The sequence below is a fragment of the Mugil cephalus genome, chromosome 5 (assembly GCF_022458985.1).
Source record: "Mugil cephalus isolate CIBA_MC_2020 chromosome 5, CIBA_Mcephalus_1.1, whole genome shotgun sequence".
NCBI classification, from domain to species: Eukaryota; Metazoa; Chordata; class Actinopteri; order Mugiliformes; family Mugilidae; genus Mugil; species Mugil cephalus.
The window spans coordinates 5,883,442-5,889,441 of record NC_061774.1 but is presented as its reverse complement, the minus strand read 5'-3'; positions in this window follow the sequence as shown (position 1 = coordinate 5,889,441).

Genomic DNA, 6,000 nt, shown 5'->3' with positions numbered 1-6,000 from the left:
CACTATTAAGTATTATTGTCACACCGCTCTGTCTCACGGTTAAAGCGGACAAACATATGTCTCTGCAGATCCGGATCGAGAACTTTGCCGTTTTAAATGTTCACACCTGAACGCGTCTGAAAATACACTCTTTGTTGACAAAATAACATAAACAGTTAGCTTCTAAACGCACTTGGTTTGGATATCTGTACAGCGCATCTGAGATGTGCACGCCTCCAGGTTACATGACCTTATACAACATCTTGTCAATAAACATTTCTTTGTTTTTTTTTTTTTTTGCTCAGAAGTTATATAATTATCTATGTATCTCTGTGTTCTGTGTAATTAGTCTCGATTCATTTAAATCGCTTTAACAAAGTCCAGGCTTGTTTATCAGATGTATGGCAAGGAATTACATCAATAAAATTAAAATAAAAGCGTAGAGTGATATTTTGTCTTAAGATAGTAAGGCAATAGCCTACATAGGTCATAAAAAGAAATGATTATTATTATTAGTACCATCAAAAATAACATAGCAAAATCAGATGCGCAAATAATTCTTTTATTTAATTTATTTATATGTGTTTATTAAAAAAATCTTTTGTTATTATTATTATTATTATTATTATTATTATTATTATTATTATTATGCCACCATTACCACTACTGGTTGTTGCGCGCAGAACGAATCATTTTAATAAAGACGCTGGAAAACTTCTTAAGCTAAAATGATCTCCGACAGATAAACGACTGACCTTGTGCTTGTGTATTTTTTTGTTCGCAGACGCCTGTTGGACATCCATTGGAGAAGACACTAGAAGTAAAAGGGGACATAAATTCTGTTTGAAATATTGACCCGTTGAGTAAATAGAACGTCTTCATTTAATTTAACCAATGTATTAATCTAATTATTTCAGAGCTTGAAACACCCGACCCAGCTATAAAATATAGCCACGGCTCACGCCAAATGACGCCAACATCTTGTGGATATTAAATAAGAATAAAACATCCAATAAGCCAAGCCATTATATCAACTGCTTTCGAAATAAATTCACCAGAACCGTTGTCATCTCGTGAAAAAGCCGTTGCGTGCATATATTATACCATCTAGTGGCCACTGAACATACCTCTTTGACTTTTTGACTTTTGGGGTCAGCCCCGCATTCAGCAGACTGCGCCTGACTCGTGCGTAACGACGCCCCGGCTCTGAGTAAGATATGAGACCATTTCATTGAAGGCATTTCAAAGTGTTTTACTCTAACAGCAGTTTGAGTTCAGACTGTTGTGTCTTTTAGAAAATAGCCCTATAACCGCGCTCGACCGCATTCTCCTGCTCCGTGAAAATAAATTAAACTCTGGTGAATGAGAATTATGTGGCATTGTCTCCGGGCTGGATGTGACCTTGTCGGGATGAACGTCTGTATCGCCGCAACCAACGAAAACACAACTATAGGGAGAATGAAAAGCACAAACCACTGGCACATCTGGATACTTTCACACACCCTGCCCTTGCTCTTTTAGCTTATTCCACCCAAGGACAATACACGAGTGGTGCATCACACGCTTTGTATGGCAGCAAGTCTTTCCTCTGTATCCCTCATGCATTTTTTTCTGTCATACCGCACTGTTGTGTTTTGTCCTAAAAGCAGCCTCACTGGCCCGGACACCGGGCTTTATCCTGGGAAAAACGGAAAATAAATAAAAGCCGTCCCCAACGAAGTGAGTCAGCGTGATCCCATCACTGTGATGTCTCCTCTCTGTTTTAGTAACCACACTGGAGGAAGAGCAATAAGCAGTAAGTAGCTGTAAGTGGCAGGAAATGTAAACAGCAGCGTGGTTTTCATTCAGACAACTGTGGGGGAATGATAATAAAGATACACAGCTGGTTTGGTCAACAGATCATCTGAGCAAAAAAATATTTTGGGAAAAAAATGTAAATTCAATTATATAATTCACAAAGAACCGCTATAAATTAAGCTTTTGTGGCCTTTTTTCAACAAACGTCTCACAAATTTAATGCTAAAATTTAGGCTAGACCCATTAAAAGGTCTGAGCAGAGTATATTTAACGTTTTTAATGCAATGTTTTTGGGGTCAGATATCGGGTTATCCCTAAAATGACACGCGAGGAATGAAAAAATACTTCAGGTGGGATGTGCACAGCATGTCAAGTCAGAGAACAATTAAAACCAAATGGACATCACAATGAATGAAGCTTCCAAATGATCAGTAACAACACAATATGAATAAATTTTGAGTTAAGATATTAGCAACTTATCTAAAGAATTGATTTTGCAAGATTCTCCCGTGAGAGTCTAGTGGATGATTTCTGACCTGTTGCAGTGATAGTTTGGTAATGTTGGGTTTTTTCCAGTCGTCCACTCCATTTTTGCCAAATTGACTAAAAATATGCACAATATAAATATGGAAATTTACATTACGTGTCAGGTTTTCATGATAGAATAGTGGACATGGAGGGATAGAGGGAATTACACGCTTCAGCTGTCTCATTTTGTCTCACTCAGTTAATGGCTGGTAGGACAATCTGGAATAATTACAGAAATCCAAACATCCCCTTTCACACTGACGCCTGGTGTGTAAAAAGCAGAAGTAGAAATAGAGAAATAGAAAAATACCTTATTCATCCCGAGGGGAATATTCAAGTGTCCAGTAGGTGCTTAATCTTAAATTATTGATTGTATTTGTGACTATGAAACAAAAAATAGTGGGAACGTGGCATTTATATGATAAGAAGATAGCAGCTTCTTTTGCCTAACTAATGAGCCAAAATAATTGCGTTGGATCCCACATACCTTTAATCACCTAGTTAAATTTAGCTTACAAAGAAAAAGGCAGAATATCTGAAGAAAATCTGAAGAAAAAGTTGAAGTCAGTGGATTTTGGGCATTTGTTCATCTAAACTGTTAACAGACATTGCAAACAGCTGATATTTTTGGCTAATATCCAAATAGAAATATGAAAAAGACACTGCTGCTGACCATGAAGCCTCCTTTTTATCGTCCACATAAAGATAATTTTGTAACTTTCTGTGCAGGACGGCTCCCTCTGCTGGCGAGGATAAGAACCCGCTGCCATAGAAACAGGATGACTGGGAAAGATGAGACGTTCACTTTATAATGACCATGCCGGGAAAACCTATATTCTGTCTTCTTATTTTTCTTTATCTACGATGACATGAATCGTTTACACGCCCAGACTCTTTGTCTGCTGCCCCGCAGAGTCACACTGGGTTAAAACTCCCACCACCTTTTCCAGTAAAGAAATAAACTTAAATGGCGTATTAGGCTATTAGGTTCGCCTCCGCCCTGCAGCCTCCTCTTTCCCCTGCCGCTTCTTGTAACTTCAATCTCACACTTTAAACAGAAATCCCGCCTGATGCAGGGACATGCCAGTTGCCGCGGCGACGTTCCTGTTTTGCCTCCTCTCCGAGGTGTGTTTATGACAGGTCTGCTGGTATGAACAAGGAGGCTCGCAGCATGCCATAATCCACAACCCTCCCCTCTTCTTTTCTTCTTCTTCTTTTTTTTAAAAAGCTGCCAAATTGTGTTCAGATGGAGCAGCACACAAGAGGGCACTGCCAAGAGTCATTTGCAGTAAATGCTCCCAAACGGCCTCTAGATTTCTCACCAAATATCGGATCCACCGTGATAGCACCCTTAATCAACCTCAACATTGGAAAGTGGAGGGAAAGGGAAGGGGAAGGGGGGGGTTACTGCCAGCTTTAAGTATGCTTTTAGTCACTTAAGTTACAACTGAACCCTGTTTCTCAAAGAAAAATTATCCTTGCATGCGATGGAGCACTAAATGGAGGAGCCCTCGGGACGGCGCACTTAATACAGTAAATGGAACCAAGAGACAAGCAGAGGGAAGTTCCTCCGTGTCTTGGAAGCTATTCAAAACATCTGAGCAATGGCTACGTTACAGCAGGCACAGGAGCAGTGGTGGGGGGGAGGAGGACAGCTCGCTGTTACACTCCAATTAATGTGTGTAGATAGCACAGACGTGATTTATAGTTTATTTTTGGGCCCTGCTGAGCTGACAAACGAGCTTCCATCCGCCTCTGGCACGCAACAGATAATGCGTGCAGCTCAAGCACATCATGAAAGGCTTCTCACATCTGAAGGGCCTTTTGCTGCCTGCTCTCAGGGCTCTGTGACCGGCTCCTTTCTGCTCCGCTCACGCCTAAATAAAGACGTCCTTCAAAGCGGAGGAGCCCCCTCTCAGGGGCTTCACGTCACACGCAGAAAGCCACTCATGAGCGTACGAGTTTTGAAAACTCAAGGACCGTTCAGAAATCCTTTGAGACGGCGCGGGCCTTTTTCTTTTCAGGCGGCGGAAGCGGAGGTCAAAGGCTGCGGCCGCATTAGCTCTGCGCGCACGGCTCCGAGGTGTTCACAGCACTGACTCATGTCATCTATTGAAGCTCTGATCGAGCTTTAATCATTCTGTGATACTATTTTGGCTGAACGACAGGCCAAAGTTGATCAATGCTAATGATATGTGACGGAACCTGCAAAAGTCTGGCCTTTTTCTTTGAGAAATTAGCAGTCAGATTTGTGGGTGATTTGTTTTGTCCATCGACTAAGCAACTAATTCTGTTTCTGATTCATGTTCATATTCATATCAAACTAGTCACAAAGATAAAGTTTCCTTTCAGAAGGTCTCATCCAGATGTGGTGCTCTAGTCTACAGAGGTTCTACAGTGTTCACGGCTGAAGAAACACTGATGTGTTTACGGGCAATGACGAAGGAATGAGGTATATGAGGCTTTGGATGAGAGAGCAGTGATTAACGGGATCAGTTCATTGTTTGGTTTTGGTTATTTTACAGGATCTTTTGACCGACTATAGTGCAGAATAACAACAGGCTCATTTATTAAGGCCCTAAAATCCTTCCAACTATGAAGAAACACTAGTTACACTTACATAGACAATATGTCTTTAAATCCGATGAGACATCTGCTCACTGTGCATCCCCAAATCTGGAGTCAAACTTCACTGACAACAATGAATTCATTTAGTAGAAGACACTAGTTTGGACGCTCATTTTAACAACTTATTGTTTCTCTTCCTACATGTTTCTGTTCGTCCTGGAAACTCATCACCTGATGTTTACCTCACATGAGGCATTCTGACTGAGGCGGCGGCATGAGACATTTTTATTCTGATTATTAGGGGATAAAAATATAAACGCAGTAATTACTGCTCATTTTCCAGTAATATATATAATTACATGACTTTTATAAAATTTTGATTGCCTAAAGTGACATGTTCATGTTGCTTGATTCAGTCTAATTACCAGTTTTCTAACAAACATGACAAAGAAGGTATTTGAGAAAACATTAAATCATCAACTGTTAAATCTTTCATTAAAAAAAAGAAATTAAAGTTTTAGAGAGAGTTCTGGGTTTTAACTTATCCTGTTTGAAAACACAGGATTAAAAAAATAAAGTCACTTTTAGTATTTGTATTTTTTTTTTTAAATGTCAGTAATGGAAGTAATGTCACGTTCATCTGACACAGATGCTGTGGTTTGTATCGCTGAGCTAAGAATCAGGGCTGAAACAATGGTTTTGAAAATTCTCAAGTAGCCATGTGCTTTTCTAACTTCTGCTAACAATCAAAAGTGCTGGTACATAAACAAATATTTTAGAAATGTGTACTTGTTGCAGCCTCAGATGCCCGAAGCCAATTCAAATCTGCCAAAACTATTTCAATATTGCAAAAACATGATGAAAAAAAACCCACAAAAAAAACAAAAAAAAAACAAGTCAAAGCCCCCGCCCCTCCCTGCTGCCTGTCGCTGGCTATTTCTATGACTCCTGTATGAAACACTTCTGACGTTAAACACCTGTTAACTTTTATGTCCTGTGAGAGGAGTGCTTGAATGGGAGAGCATTATATTCAGTGCCAGTCGGTCGGGCCAAATCCCCAGTAGAGGAAAGACCACTCCCAGTGCAGCGGGGCTGAGTGAGCCCCCTTACCCCTGCTGCATCCTGCGA